The 16,500-nt window shown below is 51.4% G+C and overlaps 1 protein-coding gene across 1 annotated transcript in view; it reads right to left on the reverse strand.

The window, feature by feature from the left end:
* The window catches only part of LOC140428634 (junctional adhesion molecule C-like), a 196,793-nt gene that overhangs the window by 28,599 nt on the left and 151,694 nt on the right, over positions 1–16,500 (reverse strand). The gene's annotated exons all lie outside the window — the stretch shown is intronic.

Below are 16,500 nucleotides of genomic sequence, written 5' to 3' on the forward strand. Positions count from 1 at the left end.
GCCCCAGCGGGCCCCCTGGAAGTGGAGGGAGCATACCGGGTCCTCGTGAGTAGACCGAAGGCTGGGGAAATACCGCGAGTAATAGTGGTGAGATTCCACCGCTACAAAGACAGGGAGATGGTCCTGAGATGGGCTAAGAAGACGCGGAGTAGCAGGTGGGAGAATAAGGTGATCCGCGTGTATCAAGATTGGAGTGCGGAGGTGGCGAGAAGGAGGGCGAGTTTCAATCGGGCCAAGGCGGTGCTCCACAGGAAGAAAGTGAAATTTGGAATGTTGCAGCCAGAAAGACTGTGGGTTACACAACAGGGCAAACACCACTACTTCGAGACGGCGGAGGAGGCGTGGACATTTATTCAAGAAGAGAAGTTGGACTAAATTTGAGGAATGGATGTTTGGAAATAAGTAGCGAGGTGGTGGCAAGGAATTGCAAAGGGGGGAGAGGGGGAGGGCTTATCTGTAAAAATGTTGGACGGGAGAATTTTTTCTCCCCCACCCCCAGAGGGGGGGGGGGGGGGACACACGAAGAAATGTGGGCGCCGGTGGGGAAGGGGACAGGGAAGGGGAGAGGGAACTGCGCCATTAGGGGCGGGGCCGAGAGGGAAGCGCGGGCTTTGTTCCCGCGCTATGGAAACTGTGGTGGGAAAGTGGGCGCAGGAAGGAAGGGGACCTCACACGCAGGGAGGCCAAGGGTAAACGGGGAAGCCGAGGTCAGCCAGAGTTTGCTGACTCCCGGAAGCAATATGGGGGGAGCAATCAAGCTAGAAGGGAATCTAGCGGGGGGGGGTTAACTGGGTTGCTGCTGCTGAGGGGAAGGGGGAGCTGATACGGGATGGGATGGTCAGGACGGGAGGGCGCCGTCTGGGGGATAAACGGGAGCGTGGGACCCGGGTGAGGAGCTGGTTTAAAAAAGGGGCTGGCTAGTCGACGATGGGGGGGGGGGGGGGGGGGGGGGGTAAAGGGCCCCCCAACCCGGTTGATCACGTGGAACGTGAGAGGGCTGAATGGGCCGATTAAGAGGGCACGGTTTTTGCGCACCTAAAGAGGCTGAAGGCGGATGTGGTTATGCTTCAGGAGACGCACCTGAAAGTGGCGGATCAGGTCAGATTAAGGAAAGGATGGGTGGGACAGGTATTCCACTCAGGATTAGATGCGAAAAATAGAGGGGTGGCAATACTGGTGGGGAAACGGGTATCGTTTGAGGCTAAGACCATAGTGGTGGACAGTGGGGGCCGGTACGTGATGGTGAGTGGCAGATTGCAAGGTGAGGCGGTGGTGCTGGTGAACGTATACGCCCCGAACTGGGATGACGCGGGTTTTATGAAGCGTATGTTGGGGCGCATCCCAGACCTAGAGATGGGAAATTTGGTAATGGGGGGGACTTCAACACGGTGCTGGACCCAGGGCTGGACCGGTCCAGATCTAGGACCGGGAGGAGGCCGGCAGCGGCCAAGGTGCTTAAGGTGTTTATGGAGCAGATGGGAGGCGTAGATCCCTGGAGATTTGCTAGACCGAGGAGTAAGGAGTTTTCCTTCTTCTCCCGCGTCCATAAAGTATACTCCCGGATAGACTTTTTTGTCTTGGGAAGGGCGCTGATCCCGAAAGTGGCAGGAACGGAATATTCGGCTATAGCCGTTTCAGATCACGCCCCACACTGGGTGGATCTGGATCTAGGAGAGGAGAAGGAGCAGCGCCCACTTTGGAGATTAGACATGGGATTGTTGGCGGATGAGGGGGTATGTGGAAGGGTGAGGGGATGTATTGAAAGATACCTAGAGGTCAATGATGACGGAGACGTCCAGGTGGGAGTAGTATGGGAGGCGCTGAAGGCGGTGGTTAGGGGGGAGCTGATCTCCATAAGGGCCCACAAGGGGAAACAAGAGGGTAAAGAAAGGGAGAGACTGATTGGGGAGATTCTGAGGGTGGATAGGCAATATGCGGAGGCCCCGGATGAAGGGTTATACAGGGAAAGACGGAGACTACAGACGGAGTTTGACCTGCTGACCACGGGTAAGGCGGAGACGCAGTGGAGGAAGGCACAGGGAATACAATACGAGTATGGGGAAAAGGCGAGCCGACTGCTGGCCCAACAACTTAGGAAGAGGGGGGCGGCGAGAGAGATCGGAGGAATTAGGGACGGGAAGGGAAGGATGGAACAGAGGGCGGAGAGGGTGAACGGGGTGTTTAAGTCATTCTATGAGAGGCTGTATAAGTCCCAACCCCCGGAGGGGAAAGAGGGAATGATGCACTTCTTGGACCAGTTGGAGTTCCCGAGGGTTGAGGAGCAGGAGGTGACAGGTCTGGGAGCGCAGATTGAGGTGGAGGAGGTGGTAAAAGGAATCGGGAACATGCAGGCAGGAAAGGCCCCGGGACCAGATGGGTTCCCGGTGGAATTTTACAGGAAATATGTGGACCTACTGGCCCCACCCCTGGCGAGAACCTTCAACGAGGCTAAGGAAAGGGGGACACTACCCCCGACAATGTCGGAGGCGACGATATCGATGATCCTGAAACGAGACAAAGACCCGCTGCAGTGCGGGTCATACAGGCCCATCTCCCTCCTAAATGTAGATGCCAAGTTACTGGCCAAAGTGATGGCGACAAGGATAGAGGACTGTGTCCCAGGGGTGGTACATGGCGACCAGACAGGGTTTGTTCAAGGGAGGCAATTGAATGCCAATATACGAAAGTTGCTGGGGGTGATGATGATGCCCCCACCGGAGGGGGAGGCGGAGATAGTGGTGGCGATGGATGCAGAGAAGGCATTCGATAGAGTGGAGTGGGACTACCTGTGGGAGGTACTGAAGAGATTTGGATTTGGAGAGGGGTTCATCAGATGGGTTCAGCTCCTGTACGGGGCCCCGGTGGCAAGCGTGGTTACAAACAGGCAACGATCCGACCATTTCCGATAACATAGGGGCACTAGACAGGGGTGCCCCCTGTCCCCGTTACTGTTCGCGTTGGCAATTGAGCCATTGGCCATAGCGCTGAGGGGCTCTAAGAAGTGGAGAGGGTTGCTTAGAGGAGGAGAGGAACATCGAGTGTCATTATACGCGGATGATCTGCTGTTATATGTCGCGGACCCAGTGGAGGGGATGCCAGAGGTAATGCAGACACTCAGGGAGTTTGGAGAATTCTCGGGATACAAATTGAACATGGGAAAGAGTGAACTATTTGTGATGCACCCCGGGGAACGGCAGGGGAATAGACGATCTGCCGCTGAGGAGAGTAGCAAGGGACTTCCGATATCTAGGGATGCAGGTGGCTAGGAACTGGGGAACCTTGCATAAACTTAACTTGACACGACAGGTAGAGCAGATGGAGGACTTTAAGAGGTGGGACATGGTGCCCCTGTCATTGGCGGGTAGGGTACAGGCGGTCAAAATGGTGGTCCTCCCGAGGTTTCTTTTCGTGTTTCAGTGCCTCCCCATACTGATCACAAAGGCCTTTTTCAAGAAGGTGGATAGGAGAATTATGAGCTTTGTGTGGGCTGGAAAGACCCCGAGGGTAAAGAGGGGGTTCCTGCAGCGCAGTAGGGATAGAGGGGGACTGGCACTGCCGAGCCTGAGTGATTATTATTGGGCCGCCAACGTGTCTATGATATGTAAGTGGATGAGGGAAGGGGAGGGAGCGGCGTGGAAAAGGCTGGAGATGGCGTCCTGTAGGGGAACAAGTTTAAAAGCACTGGTGACGGCGCCGTTACCGTTTTCCCCGAAAAAATACACCACAAACCCAGTGGTGGTGGCGACTTTGAAGATTTGGGGGCAGTGGAGACGACATAGGGGGGTGACGGGTGCCACGGTGTGGTCCCCGATAAGGAACAACCACAGGTTCGTCCCGGGAAGGATAGATGGGGGATTCCAATCTTGGCAACGAGCAGGAATTGTGAAATTGAAGGACTTGTTCTTGGACGGGACGTTCGCGAGTCTGGGAGCACTGGTAGAAAAATACGAGTTGCCACCTGGGAATGCCTTCCGATATATGCAAGTGAGGGCCTTTGCAAGGCAACAGGTGAGGGAATTTCCGCAGCTCCCGGTGCAGGGGATCCAGGACAGAGTGATCTCGGGGGCATGGGTTGGTGATGGTAAAGTGTCCGATATATACAGGGAAATGAGAGACGAGGGGGAGACGATGGTAGAAGAGCTGAAGGGTAAATGGGAGGAGGAGCTGGGGGAAGAGATTGAGGAGGGGCTGTGGGCAGATGCCCTAAGTAGGGTAAACTCTTCGTCCTCGTGTGCCAGGCTTAGCCTGATCCAATTCAAGGTTCTACGCAGGGCGCATATGACGGGAGCAAGGCTGAGTAGATTTTCTGGAGTGGAGGATAGGTGCGGGAGATGCGCGGGAAGCCCGGCGAACCACACCCACATGTTTTGGTCATGTCCGGTATTGCATGGGTTCTGGGTGGGTGTGGCAAGAGTGATCTCAAAGGTGGTGGGGGTCCGGGTCGAACCAAGCTGGGGGTTGGCTATATTTGGGGTTGCAGAAGAGCCGGCAGTGCAGGAGGCAAGAGAGGCCGATGTTTTGGCCTTTGCGTCCCTAGTAGCCCGGCGAAGGATTCTACTTATGTGGAAAGAAGCTAAACCCCCGGGTGTGGAGGCCTGGATAAACGACATGGCAGGGTTTATAAAATTGGAGCGGATAAAGTACGCACTAAGAGGTTCGGCTCAGGGGTTCACCGGGCGGTGGCAACCGTTCCTTGACTATCTCGCAGAGCGATAAGGGAAAACAGGAAAGACAGCAGCAGCAACCCAGGGGGGAAGGGGGGGGAGGAGGGGGGGTGGGGGAGGGGAGGGTACATGTGGGTCCTTGGGGTTTTTTTTGTTCTTTTCCATGCTAGTTGTTTATAATTATATTTATTTTTTCAATGTTACTATTTCTTTTTCTGCACTTGTTTATAGTTAATATATTGTTTAAATAACAGTCAATGTACATTTTGTTGCAAAGTTGTAAAAATGGAAAATTCTTTTTGATCGAAAAACTTTAATAAAATATATTTCAAAAAAAAAAGAAGGATTTGGACAGGCTAGGAGAGCGGGCAATGAAGTGGCAGATGGAATACAATGTGGAAGGAGAAATGGAGGCTCTGCGCAGGTCAAGGAGACACAGCCGGAGCGAGACAGGGCAGCACGGTAGCACAGTGGTTAGCACTGTTGCTTCACAGCTCCAGGGTCCCAGGTTCGATTCCCGGCTTGGGTCACTGTCTGTGCGGAGTCTGCACGTTCTCCCCGTGTGTGCGTGGGTTTCCTCCGGGTGCTCCGGTTTCCTCCCACAGTCCAAAGATGTGCAGATTAGGTGGATTGGCCACGATAAATTGCCCTTAGTGTCCAAAATTGCCCTTAGTGTTGGGTTATGGGGATAGGGTGGAAGCGTGGACCTTGGGTAGGGTGCTCTTTCCAAGAGCCGGTGCAGACTCGATGGGCCAAATGGCCTCCTTCTACACTGTAAATTCTATAACTATGATCTATGATAACTATGAGACACATCCAGAGTGGGAATTTGGTAATTCGGTGAAGAGGGGGAGAAGGTGCTTTTTCCCGACTGTTTTGTTCTCTCTCTTTCTTCTGGCCTGTAACTTTTAATCTGCAGGGAGAGAAACAGAGAGCGTCTGAGACCCTCGGGAGGTAAGTAAGTGATTTTTACTCATTTTTACTTTTATTACCTTTTCAAATTGTGTGAAATTCTGTGACATCACAGAAAAGCTGTGACCTGATTGGCTGGTTGGGAATCAACGCTAAATTAAAAAAATTAAGCATTGGTAAACTAATTAAACATAATTACTTAATTATAATTTAGAGGGATATCTAAGCCAGAGATCGGAGAGTACTGTATTTAGCTTTCGCATTTCTATTAGAAATCTACTGGTGGGAAACATAGTTAACAGTAACTTTTTTTAAAAAATTTAAATTTAATTTACTAATTAATTGACGCAATGTCAGTTAGAGGGGTGCAGTGCTCTGACTGTGAGATGTGGCAGGTCCGGGAGGCTTCCAGTGTCCCGGATGGCTTCATCTGCAGAAAGTGCACCCAACTGGAGCTCCTCACAGACCGCATGGTTCGGTTGGAGCAGCAATTGGATGCACTTAGGAGCATGCAGGTGGCGGAAAGCGTCATAGATCGCAGTTATATAAATGTGGTCACACCCAAGGTGCAGGCAGAGAAATGGGTGACCACCAGAAAGGGCAGGCAGTCAGTGCAGGAATCCCTTGTGGTTGTCCCTCTCTCGAACAGGTATGTTCGATGATATGGATTATGGATGATAATGGCATAGTGAAGGTTCGATGGCTTTTGTTTCGGTGCAACATCGTGGGCCGAAGGGCCAGTACTGCGCTGTATTGTTCTATGTTCTATGTACCCCTTTGGATGCTTTCAGGGGTTATAGCCTATCAGGGGAAAACAGCAGCAGCCAGAGCAGTGGCACCACGGCTGGCTCTGATGTTCAGAAGGGAGGGTCAAAGCGCAGAAGAGTAATAGTAATAGGGGACTCTATAGTCAGGGGCACAGATAGGTGCTTCTGTGGACGTGAAAGAGACTCCAGGATGGTATGTTGCCTCCCTGGTGCCAGGGTCCAGGATGTCTCCGAACGGGTAGCGGGCATCCTGAAGGGGGAGGGCAAACAGGCAGAGGTCGTTGTACATATTGGTATTAACGACATAGGCAGGAAGGGGCATGAGGTCCTGCAGCAGGAGTTCAGGGAGCTAGGCAGAAAGTTAAAAGACAGGACCTCTAGGTTTGTAATCTCAGGATTACTCCCTGTGCCACGTGCCAGTGAGGCTAGAAATAGGAAGATAGAGCAGCTAAACACTTGGCTAAACAGCTGTTGTAGGAGGGAGGGATTCCGCTATCTGGACCACTGGGAGCTCTTCCGGGGCAGGTGTGACCTGTACAAGAAGGACGGGTTGCATCTAAACCGGAGAGGCATGAATATCCTGGCCGCGAGGTTTGCTAGTGTCACACGGGAGGGTTTAAACTAGTATGGCAGGGGGGTGGGCACGGGAGCAATAGGTCAGAAGGTGAGAGCATTGAGGGAGAACTAGGGAATAGGGCCAGTGTGGCTCTGAGGCAGAGCAGACGGGGAGAAGTTGCTGAACACAGCGGGTCTGGTGGCCTGAAGTGCATATGTTTTAATGCAAGGAGCATTACGGGTAAGGCAGATGAACTTAGAGCTTGGATTACTACTTGGAACTATGATGTTGTTGCCATTACAGAGACCTGGTTGAGGGAAGGGCAGGATTGGCAGCTAAACGTTCCAGGATTTAAATGTTTCAGGCGGGATAGAGGGGGATGTAAAAGGGGAGGCGGAGTTGCGCTACTTGTGCGGGAGAATATCACAGCTGTACTGCGAGAGGACACCTCAGAGGGCAGTGAGGCTATATGGGTAGAGATCAGGAATAAGAAGGGTGCAGTCCCAATGTTGGGGGTATACTACAGGCCTCCCAACAGCCAGCGGGAGATAGAGGAGCAGATAGGTAGACAGATTTTGGAAAAGAGTAAAAACAACAGGATTGTTGTGATGGGAGACTTCAACTTCCCCAATATTGACTGGGACTCACTTAGTGCCAGGGGCTTAGACGGGGCAGAGTTTGTAAGGAGCATCCAGGAGGGCTTCTTAAAACAATATGTAGACAGTCCAACTAGGGAAGGGGCGGTACTGGACCTGGTATTGGGGAATGAGCCCGGCCAGGTGGTAGATGTTTCAGTAGGGGAGCATTTCGGGAACAGTGACCACAATTCAGTAAGTTTTAAAGTACTGGTGGACAAGGATAAGAGTGGTCCTAGGGTGAATGTGCGAAATTGGGGGAAGGCTAATTGTAACAATATTGGGCCGGAACGGAAGAACCTAGATTGGGGGCGGATGTTTGAGGGCAAATCAACATCTGACATGTGGGAGGCTTTCAAATGTCAGTTGAAAGGAATTCAGGATCGGCATGTTCCTGTGAGGAAGAAGGATAAATACGGCAGATTTCCGGAACCTTGGATAACGAGAGATATTGTAGGCCTCGTCAAAAAGAAAAAGGAGGCATTTGTCAGGGCTAAAAGGTTGGGAACAGACAAAGCCTGTAAGGAAGGTAGGAAGGAACTTAAGCAAGGGAACAAAATGATCAGGGGGTTGGATAGGGTGGACAGTGAGAGCCTTCTCCCGCGGATGGATATGGCTGGCACGAGGGGACATAACTTTAAACTGAGGGGTAATAGATATAGGACAGAGGTCAGAGGTAGGTTCTTTACGCAAAGAGTAGTGAGGCCGTGGAATGCCCTACCCGCTACAGTAGTGAACTCGCCAACATTGAGGGCATTTAAAAGTTTATTGGATAAACATATGGATGATAATGGCATAGTGTAGGTTAGATGGCTTTTGTTTTGGTGCAACATCATGGGCCGAAGGGCCTGTACTGCGCTGTATCGTTCTATGTTCTATGTTCAAGGAGTCAGGAGGGCTAGAAGGGGTCACGAAAAGTCATTGGCAAATAGGGTTAAGGAAAATCCCAAGGCTTTTTACACGTACATAAAAAGCAAGAGGGTAGCCAGGGAAAGGGTTGGCCCACTGAAGGACAGGGGAGGGAATCTATGTGAGGAGCCAGAGGAAATGGGCGAGGTACTAAATGAATACTTTGCATCAGTATTCACCAAAGAGAAGAAATTGAAAATGAAAATCGCTTATTGTCACAAGTAGGCTTCAAATGAAGTTTCTGTGAAAAGCCCCTAGTCGCCACATTCCGGCGCCTGTTCGGGGAGGCTGGTACAGGAATTGAACCGTGCTGCTGGCCTGCCTTGGTCAGCTTTAAAAGCCAGCGATTTAGCCCAGTGAGCTAAACCAGCCCCTAAATTGGTGGATGTTGAATCTGGAGAAGGGTGTGGAGATAGCCTGGGTCACATTGAGATCCAAAAAGACGAGGTGTTGGGCGTCTTGAAAAATATTAAGGTAGATAAGCCCCCAGGGCCTGATGGGATCTACCCCAGAATACTGAAGGAGGCTGGAGAGGAAATTGCTGAGGCCTTGACAGAAATCTTTGGCTCCTCGCTGTCTTCAGGGGATGTCCCGGAGGACTGGAGAATAGCCAATGTTGTTCCTCTGTTTAAGAAGGGTAGCAAGGATAATCCAGGGAACTATAGGCCGGTGAGCCTTACGTCAGTGGTAGAGAAATTACTGGAGAGAATTCTTCGGGACAGGATCTACTCCCATTTGGAAGCAAATGGACGTATTCATGAGAGGCAGCATGGTTTTGTGAAGGGGAGGTTGTGTCTCACTAACTTGATAGAGTTTTTCGAAGAGGCCACAAAGATGATTGATACAGGTAGGGCAGTGGATGTTGTCTATATGGACTTCAGTAAGGCCTTTGCCAATCATAGATTATCATCGAATTTACAGTGCAGAAGGAGGCCATTCGGCCCGTCGAGTGTGAACCGGCTCTTGGAAAGAGCACCCTACAAAAGGTCAACACCTCCACCCTATCCCCATAACCCAGTAACCCCATCCAACACTAAGGGCAATTTTGGACACTAAGGGCAATTTATCATGGCCAATCCACCTAACCTGCACATCTTTGGACTGTGAGAGGAAACCGGAGCACACGGTGGAAACCCACGCACACACGGGGAGGATGTGCAGACTCCGCACAGACAGTGACCCAAGCCGGAATCGAACCTGGGACCCTGGAGCTGTGAAGCAATTGTGCTTTCCACAATGCTACTGTGCTGCCCCTCATGGTCCCTCATGGTAGACTGGTACAAAAGGTGAAGTCACACGGGATCAGGGGTGAGCTGGCAAGGGGGATACAGAACTGGCTAGGTCATAGAAGGCAGAGAGTAGCAATGGAAGGATGCTTTTCTAATTGGAGGGCTGTGACCAGTGTTGTTCCGTAGGGATCAGTGCTGGGACCTTTGCTGTTTGTCGTATATATAAATGATTTGGAGGAAAATGTAACTGGTCTGATTAGTAAGTTTACAGACGACACAAAGGTTGGTGGAATTGCGGATAGCGATGAGGACTGTCAGAGGACACAGCAGGACTTAGATTGTTTGGAGACTTGGGCGGAGAGATGGCAGATGGAGTTTAATCCGGACAAATGTGAGGTAATGCATTTTGGAAGGTCTAATGCAGGTAGGGAATATACAGTGAATGGTAGAACCCTCAAGAGTATTGAAAGTCAAAGAGATCTAGGAGTACAGGTCCACAGATCACTGAAAGGGGCTACACAGGTGGAGAAGGTAGTCAAGAAGGCATACAGCATGCTTGCCTTCATTGGCCGGGGCATTGAGTATAAGAATTGGCAAGTCATGTTGCAGCTGTATAGAACCTTAGGTAGGCCACACTTGGAGTATAGTGTTCAATTCTGGTCGCCACACTACCAGAAGGATGTGGAGGCTTTAGAGAGGGTGCAGAAGAGATTTACCAGGATGTTGCCTGGTATGGAGGGCATTAGCTATGAGGAGCGGTTGAATACATTTGGTTTGTTCTCACTGAAACGACGGGGGTTGAGGGACTACCTGATAAAGGTCTACAAAATTATGAGGGGCATAGACAGAGTGGATAGTCAGAGGCTTTTTCCCAGGGTAGAGGGGTCAATTACTCGGGGGCATATCTTTCAGGTGAGAGGGGCAAGGTTTAGAGTAGATGTACGAGGCAAATTTTTTATACGGAGGGTAGTGGGTGCCTGGAACTCGCTACCGGAGGAGGTAGTGGAAGCAGGGACGATAGTGACATTTACGGGGCATCTTGACAAATACATGAATAGGATGGGAATAGAGGGATATGGACCCAGGAAGTGTAGAAGATTGTAGTTTAGACGGGCAGCATGGTCGACACGGGCTTGGAGGGCCGAAGGGCCTGTTCCAGTGCTGTACCTTTCTTTGTTCTTTGTTCTTTATTCTTTGAGGCATGGACTATTTTCTAAATGGGGAAATGCTTGGGAAATCAGAAGCACAAAGGGACTTGGGAGTCTTGTTCACGATTCTCTTAAGGTTAACGTGCAGGTTCAGTCGGCAGTTAGGAAGGCAAATGCAATGTTAGCATTCATGTCAAGAGGGTAGAATACAAGACCAGGGGTGTACTTCTGAGGCTGTATAAGGCTCTGGTCAGACCCCATTTGCTGTCTGTGCCAACTCAATCCTGGCCCGAACTGCATTCCGAGGAACTAGCACCCTCACTGGTGTCCAAAGTGGACAGCCGACCACTGAGTGGGGGCCCGGGGTCACCTGCCTGAGACTTTGTAGGAGTCCTGGCAGACACCCATTCCCTTTCTGCACCCCCGCCCCCCGTGACCAGCTCTCTGACGTGGGTCGGGTTCAGTCCCCTTCTCCCACGTTAACAAGCGCGACTCTGACTCTCACCGTGTCTGCAGGGCAGAGAGGTCATTGCAATGGAGGAAAGGGTTTGGAGTTTTCTTCGAAAAGCGAAGTCCAACAATGAATTGTGTGTGAAAAGAGAGAAGCTTCTCCTCTTCCCTTTTCACTGCTGCTTCCGCAATGCGCTGCTGCTTGGCTGGCAACATTTGCAGCGAAAAGAGGAAGTTGTGGGGAAAACGTGACAGTAAAAGGTCAGCACGGGTGTTGTGAGCAAGAGATTGTAGATTCAGATTGGCAAGTCGTTCAGTCAGCAGCCACTTGGGGCTGGTTTAGCACTGGGCTGAATTGCTGGCTTTGAAAGCAGACCAAGGCAGGTCAGCAGCACGGTTCAATTCCCGTACCAGCCTCCCCGAACAGGCGCCGGAATGTGGCGACTAGGGGCTTTCACAGTAACTTCATTGAAGCCTACTTGTGACAAAAAGCGATTTTCATTTCATTTCACTTCAGGATCTACAAGGTCATTGACGTGCGAATCTACAAAAGATGGCTGAGGCCCTGGTCAAAATGAAGAAGGAGGCATATGACATGCATCGGCAGCTGAGATCAAGTGGATCCCTTGAAGAGTACAGGGCCTGACGGAGTAGAGTTAAGAGAGAAATCAGGAGGGCAAAAAGGGGACATGAGATTGTCTTGGCAGATACGCAAGGGAAAGTCCAAAGAGCTTTTACAGATATATAAAGGGGAAAAGGGTGACTAGGGAGAGGATAGGGCCTCTTAAAGATAAACAAGGTCATTTATGTACAGATCCACAAGAGATGGGAGAGGTCCTAAAGGAATATTTCTCGTCAGTATTTACTGTTGAGAAAGGCACGAAGGTTCGGGAAATTGGGAAAATAAAAAGTGATGACTTGAGGAGTGTACATATTACAGAGAAGGAGGTGCCGGAGGTATTAAAGCGCATCAAGATAGATAAATCCCCGGGACCTGCTGAAATGTATCCCAGGACGTTGTGGGAGGCTAGAGAGGAAATTGCCGGCCCCCTAGCTGAATATTTGAATCATCGACAGCCACAGGAGAGGTGCCTGAGGATTGGAGGGTAGCAAATGTTGTGCCCTTGTTTAAGAAGGGCTGTGGGGATAAGCCTGGGAACTACAGACCGGTGAGTCTTATCTCTGTCGTGGGTAAATTGTTAGAAGGTATTCTGAGGGACAGGATCTACAGGCTTTTAGACAGACAAGGGCATATTTAGGGAATGTCAGCATGGCTTTGTCAGGGGAAAGTCATGTCTCACCAATTTGAGTTTTTTGAAGGGGTAACCAAGAAGGTAGATGAGGGCAGTGCGATCGACGTTGTCTACATGGACTTTAGCAAGGCCTTTGGCAAGGTACCGCATGGTAGGTTGTTGCAAAATGTCAAATCTCACAGAATCCAGGGTGAGGTAGCCAATTGGATACAAAATTGTCTTGGCGACAGAAGACAAAGGGAGGTTGTGGAGGGTTGTTTTCCAACTGGAGGCCTGTGACCAGCGGTGTGCCTCGGGGATCGGGGCTGGGTCCATTGGTATTTGTTATCTATATTAATGATTTGGATGAGAATGTAGGAGGCATGGTTAGTAAATTTGCAGATGACACCAAGATTGGTGGCAGAGTGGATAGTGAAGAAGGTTATACAAGATTGCAACAGGATCTTGACCAATTGGGCCAGTGGCAATTCTCGGGGCCGTATTGGCAGCAGGAGCCGGGAGCTCTCCGCTGCTGTGCTGCTTACCCCCAGCAAAACGGGGAATCGGTGGCATTTTGCGCCATTGTTTCTGGCGTAAAACACCAGCGTCCCCATGCCGGTGTGGGGATACAGCTCCAGAATCGGAGAATCCAGCCCTGTGTCAGAGACAAGGGGCTGGATTCTGGGCCCCGCCCCGCCACCTTCCTGCCCCGACCTGCCGGCGGAATTCTCCGTCACGCCGGCCGGCCATTGTGGGGCAGCCCCACACCGTCGGGGAACCCCCCCCCCCCCCCCCCGGGCTGCCGGCAAAACGGAGAATCCGTCGGCGGAGAATCCCGCCTGAGGTCGGGGAGGTTAGGAACTCGTACATCTGTGGGGAGCTAATGGAAAGGGAGAGAGCATCGGAGGAGGATGTAAAGCAGAGGTGGGAGGAGGAGCTGGGGGGTGTAGTTGTGGCGGGGTTATGGAGTGAGGTCCTGCGTTGGGTAAATTCAACCTGCTCGTGGGCGAGGCAAAGCCTCTTTCAGTTTAAAGTGGTGCAGAGGGTACGTGGCAGCGGCTCGGACCAGCCGGGCTTCTCCCGGGGTGGGGGATCGATGTGGGCGGTGCTCGGGGGGACCAGTGTAGCCACCTAAATTGGCCAGCTCCCGATTTAAAATGGCGAACGGCAAAGGCTGATGGGAAAGTCAGCCAACAAGACAGAAACCAGCAGGTGCGGTTTGCTGTGTATTTACCTCTGGAAAGCCCAGACAACATCGATACCAGCGACCATCAGCATAACAAAGTAGCAGCCATCTGCATACTGATGAGCAATCCCCGGGAACAATAAGTAACATTTTGGACACACAAAGCAAAGCCAGACTCCTCGGCGCCAGCAGGAGCCAACACAAAGGAGGTGAACGAGCACCTCGAGACCGCCCATCGATCAGGGAACCGCTCCAGTATTGGAGAAATCGAACCAAGCGATTGGGACAAAGTCCAATCACTTGGGACCAGGTACAGGGTTCGCCCCGAAAGGCAGGAAGCCCCTGGGGACTATAAGAGTTGAGCCCCCAAGTTCAAATCGTTCTCTTCATCCTGCCGGGGTCACCCAGCAACACGAACCAATATTGACCGTGACCGGTGCAGTGATCATCGACTGACGCAAGTCTTAATTCAACGCTCGCTACGAGATAGGCGCTCCCAGCTACCAATCCGTACCAACTTCGAATCCCGCAGGCTCAGAACCCGAACGAAAGGCCATTTGTTCCCCTGACCTGGTGGGCCAGTCCGAAGTTAAGTATAGGCCTGTTAGTTGTAGAAGTAGCTTAGACGTAGAATTTATGCATGAGTAGCGATTACTGTGTATAATAAATGTGCTTTGATTTGAATCTTACTAATCGGTGTATTGGGTTATTGATCATTACTTGGACTTGAACCTCGTGGCGGTATCATAAAGATACCTGGCGACTCGAGAGCAAAGGTGATAAAACAGAGCAATTGAACCAAGGAGAAAGTTAGCAAAACCAGCCAATCGTACCCACATGTTGTCCGCCCACCTGAAGTTAGAGGAGTTCTGGAAGTTCTTGCGGTGGTTCCAGGATGAGGGTTGCTCCGGGCCTGTGGGAGGCCTATTTGGACTGTCGGAGGATCCGGGATGGAGGTGGTGAGAGAGGCTGTCACTTTGGCCTTTGCCTCCTTGATAACCCAGAGGCGGATCTCGTTAGGATGGTGGGACTCAGAGCTGCCGTAAACGCCAGGATGGGTCAGTGATCTGGCGCAATTCCTCCGTTTAGAGAAAATTTAATTTGCCATAAGGGGATCAGAGGAGGGGTTCTCTTCAAGATGGAGGCTGTTCATCGCCTTCTTTCAGGAATGGTAAATGTCAGTGGGACGGGGATTTGTTTGAATAACAGAAAAGCAGATTGGGTTGGAACAGAGAGGGATCTGTTGTCGGATTATGATTTCTGAATGATGGTTACGCGTGTTCTGTGTTTTGTAAATAATTTTAAAAGCAGAGATGAGGAGGAATCTCTTCAGCCAGAGGGTGGTGAATCTGTGGAACTCTTTGCCGCAGAAGGCTGTGGCGGCCAATTCTCTGAGCGTGTTTAAGACAGAGCTGGAGAGGGTAGCACGATGATGCAGGGCTACAATCCTGCCTCACGCCGCTGAGGACCCGGGTCACTGTCCGTGTGGAGTTTCACATTCTCCCCGTGTCCGTGTGGGTTTTGCCCCCACAACCCAAAGATGTGCAGGGTAGGTGGATTGGCCACGCTCAATTGCCCCTTAATTGGTAAAAAATAATTGGGTACTTGATCTCCCTGGCAGGCCCCGGGTTGGGCTCCAGCACTTTCTCCTCCTTGATGTTGTCCGTCGTGCCCTGGGGGTCTGCATGGGATGGAGGGGCAGCTGGAGTGAGCTCCAGAGGTCTGTGGGACATCTGGCACTGCCAGTCCTGGCGGCTTCCCATTGACTGGACACGGTGTCAACGCCCTCAGTGATGCTCTGAGTAACTGGGCCACTGAGTGTCTTTAAGACAGAGATAGATAGGTTCCTGATTAATAAGGGGATCAGGGGTTATGGGGAGAAGGCAGGAGAATGGGGATGAGAAAATATCAGCCATGATTGAATGGCGGAGCAGACTCAATGGGCCGAGTGGCCTTATTCTGCTCCTATGTCTTATGCTCTTATACTCTGGAGGCCTCGGCAATGCCCCCCTGCATCTGGGGCGCGTCCCTCAGTGACTGGGACATGATGGCGTGGTCGCCAGCCATGGTTGCCACAGACTGAGCCACGCTGTGGACACCAGCACTTATGGCACGGTTCAATTCCCGTATCAGCCTCCCCGAACAGGCGCCGGAATGTGGCGACTAGGAGCTTTTCACTGTTCACTTCATTTGAAGCCTACTCGTGCCAATAAGCGATTTTCATTCATTATACAACTTAACTTAGCATCCTGGTGGAAAAGGACGAAGTCTGTACAGGAGTAAATGTTCTCAATTAGGGAAGACAGACTTTTACAGAGCTGAGGGATGAGCTGCTAAAGTGGACTGGACACAGCTGTGAGAAGGAAAAACTGCATCGGCTCAGTCGGAGGCATTCGATAGGAGAAGCAGAAGGAGGCCATTCGGCCAGTCGAGTCTGCACTGGCCCTCGGAAACAGCACGCTACCTCGGCCCTCTCCCTCCGTAACACAGTAACCCCACCTAACCTGCAAATCTTTGAACTGTGAAAGACACGGAGAGAATGTGCAGACTCCACACAGGCAGTCACCCGGGATCGGACCGGGGGCCCTGGCGCTGTGAGGCAGCAGTGCTAACCACTGTGCCCGTTCTACGGCGCAGTGCAGACAAATCCACACAAAGAAAAAAGGGTGGCGGTGCCAAATCTTTATGAAAAATTAGATACAATGAACATATTGCGGGAGGAAGGACTGGAAGCACTGGCATTCCTGAAGGTGGATAAATTCCCAGGGCCAGATGGATTGTATCCCAGGCTCTTGAAGGAAGTCATGGAGGA

The sequence above is a fragment of the Scyliorhinus torazame genome, chromosome 1 (assembly GCF_047496885.1).
Source record: "Scyliorhinus torazame isolate Kashiwa2021f chromosome 1, sScyTor2.1, whole genome shotgun sequence".
NCBI lineage: Eukaryota > Metazoa > Chordata > Chondrichthyes > Carcharhiniformes > Scyliorhinidae > Scyliorhinus > Scyliorhinus torazame.